This window comes from Mesocricetus auratus, unplaced genomic scaffold (assembly GCF_017639785.1).
Source record: "Mesocricetus auratus isolate SY011 unplaced genomic scaffold, BCM_Maur_2.0 Super-Scaffold_4256, whole genome shotgun sequence".
NCBI lineage: Eukaryota > Metazoa > Chordata > Mammalia > Rodentia > Cricetidae > Mesocricetus > Mesocricetus auratus.
In genome coordinates, this window is record NW_024429182.1 from 115,468,774 (window position 1) to 115,484,394 (window position 15,621).

Genomic DNA, 15,621 nt, shown 5'->3' on the forward strand with positions numbered 1-15,621 from the left:
AGCTCAGCCACCCCACAGCGTAGACCCATGTCAGCCACACCTGCCTACACAGAAGATGATGGGGGTGACTCGGCCGGCCCTGGGAAGCAGGAATATGGGCACGACCCAGAGAGCTGCTGTATCTCTTTCACTGTATGCTGGGCACTAGCAAGCCTAGACTTGACTGAAGCAAAAGTACCATGGACAGCGCCTGGGAGGCTGAGGCATTCAGGCTTGGGACCAGCTAGTGCCCTCCTCAGGGCTCCCTCAGCCTGGTCACCTTGCCTTAGGCAACCAAGGGAACCCAAGGCTGCAGAGTAAGGGGCCAGCCAGGCAGGGTTCTCACAGAACAGCTGCTGGCAAGATGTTTGCAGCCTCTTATTAGCTGGGAAGTTGACTCAAGGAGAAGCTAAATAAATAAATAAATAATGAATGAATGAATGATGATAATGATGATGATGATGATGATGATGATAATAATAATAATAATAATAATAATAATAATAATAATAATAATAAACCCAAACTCAATACCATGGGAGGCCTCTGAGTTCGTGATCTGCAGTTTGAGTCTGGGCCACTCCAGGAAGCTGGCCCAGGATATCAATTGAGATGTCTCCTCCTACAAATTCATTCCTGCATCTCCCTCTTCATTCTCACTCCTGTTCCAACCCCACCCCATTGCCCTGTGATTCAGTCCTACTTGACTGGACTATGGTTCAGCCCTTTGCCTTTGACATTTATTTGTTCATAAATTCAATAGCAGTCATTTATTAAAGGCCTACAGCGTAGACCTGCCGCTCACACAATACAGCCCTGAACAGGAGAGCACAGATTGCTCGAACGGGGAGCAAGACTGAAGCAGTGACAAGTCGGCCTTTAGGGTCAGGAGGGGACTGTGAGGCGTCTTCCATTTCAGGGAGGAAAGTACTCACATATTAGAAATGGGTCTGGGGTCTCAGGGAAGGGAAATGACCACACAACCCAAGCACTAGGGACAGGCATTTTACTTCTGCAGAAGGGATTCAAGCAGGCACGCACACCCAGTGGAGTGCCCTGGATTTTATCACGGTTCCTCACCCTGGATGGTCTGTGCTAGGCCTCACATGCTTAGTTGGCTGCTAACAGTAAACCCTTAGAAGCAGTGCAACTGAGAAGCAAAGTGTAAGATTTGAGAACAGGGCGAATGTTTTTTGGGGGGAGGATTGTTGTTTTGTTTTGTTTCTTGTTGCTGTTGTTGTTTGAGACTGGCTTTCTGTGAAGCCCTGGCTGTCCTGGAACTCACTCTGTAGATCAGGCTGTCCTTAAACTCACAGAGATCTGCCTGCCTCTGCCTGCCAAGTGCAGGGATTAAAGGCTTGTGCCACCACAGCTCAGGATGCAGCATGGAGCACACACCTTGAACTTAGACAAAGGTTAGGCTATGAGCCTGTGAGAAGTCACAGCTCCCAGGGCTGCAGGCCTCTGCTGAGAAGAGAAAACCTGAGACAAAAGGGATGAAGTCTGTGTGGATGCTAACATTTTAGTAAGAAGTCCCATTGGTAGAAAAGATGGTAAAGGTGGGGGCAATGGTGCTCACCTTAACCCCAGCACTCAGGAGGTAGAGGAAGCCAGGCCGCTTTGAGTTCAAGACCAGCCTGGTCTACACAGTATGTTCTAAGAAGGCCAGACTACAAACAAACAAACAAACCAACAGATAAGCATATTTCATTTCCATTTCCTACATTCCAGAGGATGGGGAGAGCAAATGTAGGTCCTTCTGATGTCAGCACAGTGTGGCTAGAATCCTGGAAGTCACTAGAACGAATGAGGGTTCTAAGCAAGTACTGTATTGGAAGGGTCCCAGGCTGGACTGAAGAGAGTGAAAGGGATGTGGGTCGGGGCTGGAGAGGTGGCTCGCTGGTTAAAAGCACCTGATGCTCTTTCAGAGGACCCAGGTTCCATTCCCAGTGCCCGCATGTTGGCTCCTGACTCCCTACAGCTCCACATCCAGGGGGTCTGATGGCCACTCCTGACCTTGGACACCAAGCAAACATGCACATGATGTCCATGCATGCATGCAGGCGAAACACATGAAATGAAAAATAAATAGATCTTTTTTAAAGAAAGAAAGAGACCTGTGTTGAGAAAGAGATGAGGGAAGGAGATGTTAGCTGGAGCTGACTGTCTGGGATGGCCTGGGGCAAAGCTGCCTGCTGTGACTTTACTGCAGCTGTGATTCTAAACATATAACATTCACACTCCACAAGTGTGATCTGATCAGGCCAGACATTGACACTGCCTGACACACCTTGGTGCACACTGGAGACTATCCCTGGAGACTGACATGCCGTGAACCACAGCACTTTCAACTGTACATACAAAATCTTACAGACATATAATGGCTTAATCATAAAACAAGAATTTTCATATTGTCCTATCATTACTCTTCTGTATGTATTAAATTAGTGTCTCGCCGGGCGTTGGTGGCACACGCCTTTAATCCCAGCACTCGGGAGGCAGAGGCAGGCGGATCTCTGTGAGTTCGAGGCCAGCCTGGTCTACAAAGTGAGTTCCGGGACAGCCTCCAAAGCTACAGAGAAACCCTGTCTCGAAAAACCAAAAAAAAAAAAAAAATTAGTGTCTCTTGTCATTGTTGTTACACAAACATGTGCATGCCTATTACTATTCAACTTTACTTTAATCCTAGTGATAAAATCATGTGTAGTAAATGAGTGGTCTTGTTATCTCATGATTTTATATGCATATATGATGTGTGTATGTATGTGTATGAAGTGTATGTGTGTGGTGTATGTGCACACATATGTGTGGGTGGACATGCCAGCAAACTACAGGAAGATACCCTTCTTTGTCACTCTGTGCCTTGTTTCTTTGATGCAGGGTCTCTCACAGATTTCATCTAGGCTGGCAGCCAGCCATGGCCCCGGAGATTCTGTTCTCCCCATCCCTGTCAGTGCTGAGGTATAGATGTGAACAGGACCAAATCAGGCTTTTACATGATTGCTGGGATCTGAACTCTAGTCTTTTGTGCTGAGTCATGTCTCCAGCCCCAAGGCATTGTTTTAAGGTAAATTTCTTTTGGATTTATTGCCAGTAAATGCTTGGTTTGTATGACTGTTTTATATACCTGCATACAGCGGTTCTATAAAAACTGGTCAAGTGTAAAGAGGTGCTCAGTAGAAAGTGTTTGAGCTGTCCTGACCCAGACTAGGGGAGACAAATGGACAAATGGAATATATTTTTTTGATCAAATATCTGACAAGCAATTTAAGCAAGGGTTTATTTTAGCTCATAGATTAACGCCAAGGTCATGAAGTCAAGAAGAATGCTGGGGCCTCATGTTCTCTCTGTCTCTGTCTCTCTCCTCCTTCCTCCCTCCCTCTCTCCTTCCCTCTCTCTGTCTCTCTGTCTCTCTCTGACACACACACTCTATCTCTCTGTCTCAGAGAGGGAAGTTTCTGTGGCTGTTTACTTCCAAATAAACACACAGAGGCTAATATTAATTATAAAATGTTTGGCTGATGGCTCAGGCTTCTTGTTGGCTAGCTCTCTCTTAATTATTAACCCATTTATGTTAATCTATGTATCTCCATGTGGTCTTGGCTTACCAGAGAATGCCCAAATCTCTTGTTTCCTCAGCAGCTACATGGCATCTCACTCTCTGAGTTCCTCTTCCCATAATTCTCCTAGTCTGTTAGCCCCACCTATACTTCCTGCCTGGCTACACTTTACCTGTCCATTGAGCAAAACAGCTTTATTCATCAACCAATAAGAGAAGCATATATCCACAGCATACAGAAGGACATCCCCATATCTCTCTATTTCTCCTTCTCCTGCTGTAATTCTTTTTTTAAATGCATTATTTTTATTTTATGTGTATGGGTGTTTTGCTTGCATGGGTCTCTGTGAACCACTCAAATGCCTGGTGCCTGTGGAACCCAGAAGAGGTTGTCTGATATGCTGCAACTGGAATTGCAGACAATTGTGACCTGCCATGTGAGTGTTACAAATTGAACTTGGGTCCTCTGAAAGAGCAGCCAGAAGTCTTTTTTTTTTTTTTAAGATTTATTTATTATGTATACAGTGTCCTGTCTGCATGTATCCCTGTAGGCCAGAAGAGGGCACCAGATCTCATTGCAGATGTTTATGAGCCATCATGTGGCTGCTGGGAATTGAACTAAGGACCTCTGGAAGACCAGCCAGTGCTCTTAAACTCTGAGCCATTGCTCCAGCCCCAGTCAGAACTCTTTTTGAGATTTTATTATTTATTATGTATACAGCACTCCATGTATGCCTGCAGGCCAGAAGAGGGCACCAGATCTCATTACAGATGGTTGTGAGCCATCATGTGGTTGCTGGGAATTGAACTGAGGACCTCTGGAAGAGCAGCCAGTGCTCTTAACCTCTGAGTCATCTCTCCAGCCCCCAGCCAGAAGTCTTAACCACCGAGCCATTTTTACAACTCCCACTTTCTCCTTTTTATTCAGTCAGGGTTCCCAGATCAGGGGACGTTGCCACTTACACTTAGGGTGGTTCTTCCAACCTCTCTTAGACCACTCTAATATTCCCTCACAGATAAGCATACAAGCCTTGGTTTTTTTTTTTTTGCATTTTGTTTTTTAGATTATTCTATATCCCTCAAACTGACAGTCAGGATTAACTACACAAACTGGCTTTGGGAGGACTGATGAGAACCAAGAGACTGGGCCAGAGTGAGCAGGGCTATGAGATTTCTTGGGAAGGAGAGAAACACTGTTCTGAGAAAATGTAGGGTTCAGTTGGAGTGAAAAATAAATTCTTCCCTTGGCCCCTCACCTGCCCAGAGACTGGGATGCTCAGTCCCTGTCCCCAGCCATCTGTACTCCTGTGGCTTTGCTTGTGAGCACTGAGAAGGAAACCAGAGCCTCCCACCTGGCCAGTATCTAGTTACTGAGTTTCAGGGCGGGCCTTCTGGTGGCAGAGGGCAGTGACAAGCAGTCCCAGCTCTCTGGCCAGCTCAGTACTCTCTTGGAGCTGGACCTGATACAGCAAGATGCAGCGATTCCTGCAACTCCCAGGGAGTGTGGTAAGGCCAGGGGCCAGTGGGGCTGCTCAGGAGGAGGCTTCCAGTCCTGTGCTAGGTCCTGAAGGTGGGCCTCCACCCTGGTACCAGGCCCTGAAGCCTGAGGAGCTTCGGTGGCTGCAGGCTCCTGAGGAAGGCACAACCCCAGGAACATCGGTAGAAGGACCTTGCCCTGAGGTTGGCCAAGGCCAGACCCAGAGTCAGCCATTAAGGTATAGAATGTCTTCTGCCCCCAGAGAGCTGAGAAGGTCAGGGAATGGGTGGCTGTTACTCTCAGCAGCTCCATTCAGCTCCTTGGGTAGAGGAGCTCTGGGCTCACACTCGGGGTCCAGGCTTGAGGGGCTTCAGGTAGAGGTCACAGGACTCTTGAGGGTTGAGAGTGTGATTAGGGGAGATGAGGAAGCTCTGAGTGGAGGGAGACTGTAAACCATTCAGGGCTTGAGGTCCTACCTAGACTGTTCTCCTCCCCTCCCCACTTCCAACCTTGACTGGAGTGGACTCAGGATAAGGTGTGGGGACAGAAACACAGTCCCAGTTTGAGCAGTCTCTGGGTTTGTAGACCTCGGGAGGGAGCCCAGTGGCCACTGAGGGGTGGGTGGACTTGCCTGATCCCAGTGTCATGTTTGACACACAGGGGAACTCTAGCCACCATGAGGGGAGTCTGTTAGTCCAGAGTAGGTCAGGGGTCAGGTCAGAATGAGTGCCAGGTAAAGAGATCTGACTGGGAACTGAATATTTCATGGCCTGAGGGCATTGGCAAGCACCCCTCCCTTCCCTGCCTCTTGGGAAGCTGAAGACAGTGGGAGCAGTGGGGACAAAAGAGGGGTGAGGGCCATCTCTCCCCAGGAGGGAAAGGGGCAAAGCCACCTCATCCCACGGCACAGTGTGGGTGGTGGGCATTTGAAGATGATTCTGCCTGCTCTGATTCTTCCTTTCTGTCTAAACTGCATGACCAGTTTTGTAGGTGGAACACCCTGGGGTGTGTGCTTTTGATGGGGACCTGAGACATTTTGGGTGTGGCAATGGCACCCAGGTGTGAAGCAGCCAGCTCTTAGGGATCACTCAGAGTTAAGGAGCCTGAGCCTGCTCTGTCCACTGCAGGCCATCTTCCTACCCCACACCCCAGCAGGGTGTGCCTCAGGTCAGAGGATCCCCTCATCCATCTTGAAGTCCCCATTTTAGTGAATGAGCCTGGAGGGACCAAGCTTGTCTATGTTGTATGTGTATTAGATATGTCTGTGGTGTGTGATTGTAAGTGGCCTGTGTGGGTTGTGTATGTCTGTAGGATAGCAAGGGGCATGTGAAGTCGTCTCTTGTGGTGTATATTTATAGTTGTGTAGGTGAAGTGTGTCTGGGAGTTTGTGCTTTGAGAGTGCTTCTGTGGGAGGAGGCTGTTTAGGAGGCTGGATCACCTGGGTCATTTTTTATTAGTGTCTGGTCACCTTGCTCTGAAAATACATCAGCTTTTAAAGTTAAAGGTAACTGTATTGGGACACACACACACACACACACACACACACACACACACACGTACACACACACACACGTACTCTAACAAATAAACTTTGCCTGAAGATCAGAGGCTGAATCTAGCCATTAGTTAACCATAGAAGCCTGAAAGTCTATACAGACAGACAGGAAGTGATATGGCTGTGAGGAGAGAGGAATATAAAGCAGGAGGAGACAGGAGCTTTCCCCTTTGTAGTCTGAGGATTTTGTGGAGGTAAGAACTGTAACGGTTGGCTGCTCTGCTTCTGTGGTCATTCAGCTTTCACCCCAAAATATCTGACTCTGTGTTTTTACTATTATTAAGGGTAATCAGGATTGTGCTCCATCTGTCTTCCAACGTTGGGTCACGAGTTCATGAAAAATCTGCTTGCTTGTGGCTTTGCAGCCAATGGCACACATGTTGGAGCCGCACAGGGGTCTAGCCACAGTCACTGCCTCACTGGCTAGGTTCTCCTCTCTTTTTTTCCCTAAGACTCTGAGCAAGTTTGGGATGTTTTCTGTTGCAGCCTCTCTGCAGCCAACTGCACATACACTGCCAGAGTGAGGCCCTCACCACCAGCCAGCTCTGTTTTAGGCAGTTCCTGCCACACAGGTTTCTTCCCTGGGATCCCTCCTGTGCATTTTTCAGACAGCAAGTTCCCTCTCCCAGTGAATTGTGGGCTTTCCCTGGACCCCTCCTCAAGTTGCTGCCACACTGGGTGCCTGCCTGACACCTACTCGGTCTTCTACTATTCTGTACAACAGCAGGCAACTTCACAGGGCACCACCATCTGAATCAGCACTGTCAGCAGATTTGGTGAGACAATTGGGAGTTTTTAAAGGGAGGAATTAGTTAAAAGAGAGAGTTTCCTCCCACACTAAAAAAAATGGAAACGCTACTACAATGGAGAAAGTTAGGTTTCTGTATAATAATATGCTAGATGGTTTGAAAAGGAAACAATTAAATGAGGGGATAATTAACTTTGATTTGATTTATGTGATGTCAGTTATAAATATTATTGGTTTTATTACCAAAAAATAGTTGGTTAATGTGAGAGCTAGGATACAAGTTTTAGAAAAATGTATTAAACAGATCCTAAACAGAGGAATTTAAAAGGGAGCCAGTTTCAGCATTGCATTATAAGGTTATAGATGAACAACCTAATGTTTTCAAACAACCAACTTTAATTTATCCAGTAACCTTACAGGAACTGCCAAATGATAGACATCCCCAAGGCTGTGCAAGAGCTGAAAGAATTCCTGTTGAAATGTGAGCTTAAAAAAAGTCAAGGAAGCGATAGTCTTACATGGCATGCATTCACTTTTTGTGAAGCAGATGTTAAATTCATAGTTAACTTGTAATAGAATTATCCCTCAAGACTTGGGAGACTTGGTTACAGCAGTCTTAGGGCCTGGTCCTCAATTCCAATGCAGGACCTGGTGGAAAGTTGATGCTAAAACCATTGAACAGTGAAGTAAGACTAGAGGTATGGAAATCTCCCAAGACCAACTTCTTGGAGTGGGAGATTATGCTGATGTACAAAGGCCATCTCTATATGAGGACCACACCCTGGCCTTATGTCATGAAGCATCTTTGAATGCTTGGGACAGAACTGGAGAAGTAGGAAAGAAAACTGAGCCATTATAATGTTACACAGGGCCCAAAAGAAACCTTCACTGATTTTTTACAAAGATTGACTTCAGCAGTAAATAGGATGAAACCAAATTCAGAAGCTAGACAAATAATAATTGGACCTCTGGCTTTGAAAATGCTAATGCACAATGTGAAGAGGTAATTAGGCCACTAAATGCAAGATCAGCAATGGAGGAATTGATCTGAGATGCAGTCAATATCTCATAACCATGATGAAGCTTGGATAGGAGACGTGATTTCTAGAGGTTTGAAGAAAAATCGAAATATCAGGTGTTTCAGTTGCAGTAAACAAGGAATTGTAAACAGGGAGTTCCTAGAAACAATGTTTTTTCTAAGCATAATTTAGAAAGACCACCCCTCCTTTCTGGAGTCTGCAGAAGACATAGCAAGGGCAGGCACTGGACCAGTGAATGTAGATCAACATGGGATGGAGAAGGTGACCCTCTGTCATTGGTAAGCATATTGAGGGGGCTCTCACTGGCTCCTCTGCAAATTTCAGTTTAGATGTCTTCTGTCATTATGGAGGAAACTCATTCCCAGAGCAATTAAAAACCTAATGCCTGTTGCAAAAAGAAAAAAAAAGAAAGACAGAAAAGAAAAGAAAAAAGAACAGCTATAAAAGAAAGAACAAAAAATCCAGGAGAAATTGTAAAGCAAATACTTTGCCAAACTTCTATAAATGAACAAAGACCAAAATTAAAAATGGTGTTGAGGTTAAGGGTCTTGTAGACACAGGTACAGATGTAACAATAATAACACCAGAATCTTGGCATACAAACTGGCCTCTTCAGGAGGTAAATATTCAGCTTTTAGGGATTGGAATGTTATCCCAGGTAAAACAGAGCATGAGATGGGTCAAGTGTATAGGGACAGAGGGACAGAGAGGAAAATTAAAGCCATATGTGGCTCACATAGCAATTAATATGAGGGGACATGATTTGTTACAATAATGATGTACTCAGATTAACATTCTTCCAGTCTTAGAAACAAACCATGAATTAACATATGCTTCTGAAAAGAACAAACAAACAAACAAGCAAACAAAAAACCATATATTTCTGGGAAAAATATTAGAAGAAATTATAAAGAGCAGGCAGTGACCATTCAGGTTGTACAAAAAGAGGACACAGTAGCTATTGATTTTCCAAAGTCACAAACAGTCCTGCCTTTAAAATGGTTGACAGACAAACCTGTATGGTTTGTGCAATGACCTTTAACAACAGAGAAACTGTAGGCTTTAGAACAGCTGGTACAGGAGCAGCTAAATGCTCAGCATACTCCAACCAGCCTTTGAAATTCTCCTATATTTGTTGTTAATAGAAATCTGGAAAATGGAGAATGGTAATAGATCTAGGAGCTGCTAATAAAGTGATTCAGTCAATGGACTCTACACTTTTGCCTACTTTATTACTTAAAGGATGGCATCTTATAGTTATTGATTTAAAATATATTTTCTTTGGTATACCTTTACAAGAAAAAGACAGAGAAAAGTTTGCCTTCACTCTGCCTACGTTGAGATATGTATCTGTTTAGAGGACTACTTTCCAAGTCCATGGGAAAGTCTTCTTAGTCAGTGGTCTGTCTAGACTCAAGACAGCTGCATCACCAAGGCTCACAACACCCCAGCATGGGTGGCAGCTCACAAAAGCTGGGAACCTGGAGCACACTGCACAGCCTGCAGGCAGCTCAACAGGTTGAAGTGTCCTTTCCAAGTGACTCTGGTCTACACCTCTTCCAGGCAGCTGGGCAGTTTCTGCTTCTCCCAGGCTGGTGGGCTGGTCTGTCTTTGCAGCTTGGCTGAGAGTCTACTTTGTAGCTTAGCTACTCTGACTGTGGAGGCTTCTCTTAGACTGAGAGAGACTCTCAGTTTGTATGGTTCCCTCTGTCTTGTAGGGAAGGGTCTAGTGAATCTGGTTAGTTTTAGAGTCTTCTGGAATATATGGGGCTTCTCCACAGGAAGGAATGTTTCAATCTCAGAGGAAACTGTTACAGGACACCGGAGTTCCTGATACAGCTACTCCACCTCCTCCAAAGGCAGGGAAGCAAGACCTGGGGGTAGTGGCCAGGAAGAGTGTCTGGTCTTTCCTTTAGGGGACCTAACGCCCTCTCAGGTTTTTGTCTCTGTCCTTAGAACCCCAAGCCCCTCCCCTCTCAGCCAGAGCCCACTCTCCTCCCAACAGTTCAATCCTCCCAACTCTTTAATCAACCTGTTTCTCCCCACACACCCAACCTACCACCCCTTCCCCAAATTGAGAGGTTCAGAACCCTCTGACCCATCCTCTCTACATTGAGGAGCAGTACATAGTGCTCCAGAATGAAGCCACCATGCCCTTCAATCGCCGGGTGAGCATGCATTCAGGGCCTGCTCTGGATTCTGTCGGCTCTGAGGGAGCTGTTGGAACAGAGGGTGAATGAGAAGGGAATTGGGGTGGGATGGAGAGGGTTTCAGGTAAAGATAGGGGAATTACCCTGTATGACACCAATTGGAAACTAGGAACTGGTCTAGATCCTGAAGGGGCCACCTGCTGCAAACACCACAGCTATGAGCATCCTCAGCAGAGGTTTACCCATGCCTTGTTGGAGCATACATTGATGAGAAGACTGGACATGAATGAGTGCCAAGACGGGGAATCTGCAATCCTGGCCTGCAACAATGTCTGTGACACATTGGCACCAGCATCAGAGGATTAAGTATTGAGCCATTCACTACGTTTTGTAAGCTAGTATCAAAGCTGCTTTTGAGTCATAGAGGCAGGAGCATGCGTCAGTGGAAATCCCCAACTCTATTGTGACCACTATGGGAGCGGCACACATGCTCTGATGCCTACCCACATCTACTTGCATTGCCAGAAAGGCACTAGTCTTGCAAGACTCACAGAGAAAATGGGTTGTAATATAATACACATTGTGTTAAAGCCCACTGATGGCAACTGAAGAAGTCATCGAGACACTAGACGTACCCCAAGACACATCATCTAGAGAGACCACTGACTAAGGAGACTTTCCCACAGACTTGGAAAGCAGTCCTCTAAACAGATACATATCTAAACATAAAAACACCCCGGGCGTTGGTGGCACCCACCTTTAATCCCAGCACTTGAGAAACAGAGGCAGGTGCATCTCTGTGAGTTCCAGACCAGCCTGGTTTACAGAGCAAGTTCCAGGACAGCCTCCAAAACAATATAGAGCAACCCTGTCTCAAAACAAACAAACAAGCAAACAAAAAATACACAACAAGTATGAAAGAGTAAGTAATATTGCAGTCATTTAATGAAGTTTATAACTTTATAGTAACATATTACAGAGATACCAAAATGAATGATAAGGAATTCAAATGCATTTTTTAATGTCTATGAAAATAAATATAAACAGTCTAATTGATTAAGGAAAGCAATTCAAAATATACATAAGAGATTTAGTAAAGAGAGATTTTAAAAACAAACAAAAAGCCCGGAAGACTTGGAATGAAAAGCTTAGTGAGTCAGATTTTTAAAAATCAGTTGAGGCTGGAAGGGGTAGCACACACCTCTAATCTCAGCACTGGGGAGGCAGAGGCAGGTGGATCTCTGATGGATCTCTTGTGGCTAGCCTTGTCTATAGAGTGAGTTCCAGGACAGCCAGGACTACACAGAGAAACACTGTCTCAAAAACCAAATATTAAATAAGTAATAAAATAAAAATGAGCTGAGAAACCTCAACAAGAAACTAGAGCAAGTAAAGAAATAACAGTGGAGCTTCAAATTATTTCTTTCAAAATAATATGTTTAGACAAAAAAGAAAACAAAAAACCCCAAAATTCCTAGATAGAATCTAGAGGACATTTGAGATCCCTGGGCAGCTTTAGAAATTACTAGAGCCTGACTAGGAAGTGTTCACTTAGAAAACTCCTGTGCTGAATATCTGGTCTGCAGCTGGCCAAAGAGAGAAGGCTGATCCAGGGACGCTGAACTTATCAGGGTATCAATCCACCAAGGAGTTTATAGATGTCTTAGAAGGAAGACATAGTTAGAGGAGGCAGGTCCCTGGGCAGTGTGGTAGGGGAACACATCTTTGAGGATTATCTTTTGTCGTGGCCTCTCTCTTTCCTTGTCATAGCTTCTTGGCCACAGTAGGTGAGCAACTCTGCCCCCACTATACCCTTTCATTGTATATACAACTTCACTGTTGGCCCCCCAAACAAAGAAGCAGCATGTGGACCATGTTCCAAGGGCTCTCAAACACACCCCAAATAAAGCTTTCGCTTTTAAACATCTGCTACAGTAATGGAAAACTGACTAACAAAGGGACCAGCCCTCTGTTTTAGCAGCCATGACTGGCTTAAATGTGCTCATCTGACCTTGCCACTCCTGTCCTGGTCACTAGGAGGTCAGATGCTGGTGGGGCAGGGCTTTACAGTTCTGAGTGTGCTTTATGGAAAAGTGTACAACAATGATGTGCAGAGCATAGCAACCAACCTGGTCGGGCCTATGGGCCATAACAACCAGTTGACCAATCAACACAGGGCAGGTTGTTCAAGCCTGGAAGCCCACCAATCCTGAGACTGTTGCATACCCCTAGACACTCCACTTACATTGCCCTATAAGATCCCTGCCTCATGGTTTCTCGGGGTCGTTCTTCATTAAACAATTACAATAAAAGACTCTTTGCTTTTGTATCGAAATGGGCCTCTTGGTGATTTTGTGGTTGAGAATTTGGGCATGACAACTAACACAAATGGCAAATATTTGCCTCATTGGCATACCAGCAGAAAAAGAGCTACAGGTCAAAGATACAGAAAATCTATTTAATGAAATAATAGCAGAAAATCGGACAATCTCAGGAAAGACATGGAAATACAAAATGTCCTTGTGGTTGTATTGCTCTCTTTTGCTCTTCTGGGTGAGGGACTCCCTTAGCATCTTCATCAATGCTGACCAATGCCATGAATTTCTGAGTTTATGCTTGTCTTTCACTCTCCTTCCCAAAGGGAAACCTTCTTGTGTAAGGTTTGAAAGTCATTTTGAAAGTCATTTTCTTTCAGAACTTGAAGCATTTCATTAATTTAGAATTTCTGCCTGGGAAATCTATATCTAAGGAGCTTGCTTTTAAATGTGACATGGTATACTTCTCACATGTTGATATTCCTTGTTCTATATTTTTAGGTAGAAGATTAGCAATAAATAGTTTAAGGCCAGACTGATGTATATATTGGGTTCCATGTGGGCCAGGAGCACATAATGAAAAGCTGATGCAAATAAAATAAAATAAACAAAAACTCCAGTAACAACAAGAAATTCCAGAATTAAAAATAAATGAAAAAATCTTCAGAATTATTTTAGTAGCAAGTGGGGGTGTTGTAAGAAAAGGTAAATGAAATAAAAGAAATGCCAAAACATATCTGGCTCCAAGTGAAATGATTCATTGAATAGTGTTAGGGTGATTTTTTTCTGATTTATTTAACTTTATTTTATGTGCATGGGTGTGAAGGTGTCAGATCCCCTGGAACTGTTGTGAGCTGTCATGAGGGTGATGGAACTGGACATCTCCCCACCCTCTCTCCTCCTCCTCCCCCTCCCCCTCTCCCCCATCCTCTGAAAGAGCAGCCAGTGCTCTCACCAATTGAGCCGTCTCTCCAGCCCGTAGGGTGATATTATTAATTGGAGTTTTAGAAGAGAAGAAAGTGGAGCAGAAAATGTGAGGGAATAAAAGGAAAAGGTGAAAGACAGACTTCACATTAGAACTGATAGAATGGGCACAAGGTGAACACAAAGGCAGCACCCCCAAATGCATCAAAATCAAACCACCGAGAGCAAAGGGAAGGAGAAGCCTGAAGGCAGCCAAGGACAGCACATGCTGTGAAGCTCAACTTCATTGACTTCTCACCAGGAGCCATGGAGGAAATTCTCCACAGGGCCACGAGGGTGGGGGAGCTGGCCCTGCCCCTCAGCAGCTGCAGCACACGGGAGAGTGGGCACACCTCCCCTGGGCAGCACACTAGAGTTGACCCAGTTGGTGGGGGCTCAGGTGAGCTGGGCCTGTAGGCTTGAGAGCAGGAGAGCTGCCTCTGGCCTCTCTCTGGTATGCCCTGGGACTGCAAGGGAAAGGGAAATTGCACCCCTTGCTGCCTGCAACAGGCAGGAGACTGACCTTGGGGCCATAAGAACAGAGGAGCTGGCCCTGCGCCTCATGTGGGCAGAACTGACCGTAGAGCTGGCCATGGTGGTGTGAGTGCCAGTGAGGTGGACCCTGGGGTGTGAGAGCAGGAGAACTGGCCCAGTTCCTTACTGTCGGCTACATTAGGTGAGCTAGCCAGGGAAGTGCTGGCAAGCTCTCACTTGGGTGGTGACCATAAGGGAAAGCTGGCAGGCTGGCTATCCAGTTACCACCCAGGCCCAGAAACTGAACTACAAGGTAGTCCATCCAAACACGGACCTCATCTGTGCACCGCTGGAGCATGTGAAGGGGCTGGACCTGCCGATCCACAGCTACGGGACCTCCATGACCCAAGGCAACAATAGGATCCGCAAGAGGAGCCCAGAGAGGGCCCAGTATTGAGGGTATAGCAGAAGCCAGAGGCTTCACACCAAACTCATTACACTGAAGTATGGACTAAGGGGTATAGCGTGCGGCTCACTGGGTCACACTACAGCTTCCATGCCAGGATTTTTGTTTATTTGTGTTCTTTTAGTGTTGGTGTTGGTGTTTTAGTTTTAGTTTGTTTGTTTTGTTCTATTTTTAAATTTTGTTTTCCAGTCATGCATGCCTTTAATCCTAGCACTCAGGAGGCAGAGGCAGGCGGAATTCTGTGAGTTGGAGGCCAGCCTGGTCTACAAAGCTACACAGAGAAACCTTGTCTGGAAAGACCAAACAAAGAAAAAATTTTTTTTTGTTTTTGTTATCAGGAGAGGGAGGTTGCAAGGGTAGAAGGTGGGATCGGAATACATGATGTGAAATCCACAGAGAGTCATGTCAAAGATTAAAAAAAGAATGCTAAAACACAATTCTCTGTGTGTGATAGAATGAATAAAGACAAAGATGTTGCTTTCATATAAAACTAAGATGGTTCACATCAGCTGGCTGCTCCACCAGAAACGCTGAAGGAAATTTCATCTGTCTAAAGGAAAGAGTATCAGAGAAACACTTAGACCTTCAAGCATGTAACTGTAAGGGGCATTTTATTCTCTTAAAAATATACTACAGTTTAAAGAAAAATCAATAAAATTGTCCTGTGGGTGCACAGTGTATATATGACAAACATATCATAAAAGACAGGCAGGGATGGCTGTACCAGACCTGCAGCACTGATGGTTTCTCCATTGATGTGCAGTTCCAAGCTCTATAATGAAGTAGCTTGTGTGAAGTGGTTATTATTAGCACCATACCCTGACCGATGGAGCTAACTGGCCAGTTGGAAAACTCGTTACACTGTAAAGTCTAAAGAAACGTAATGTATAAGACA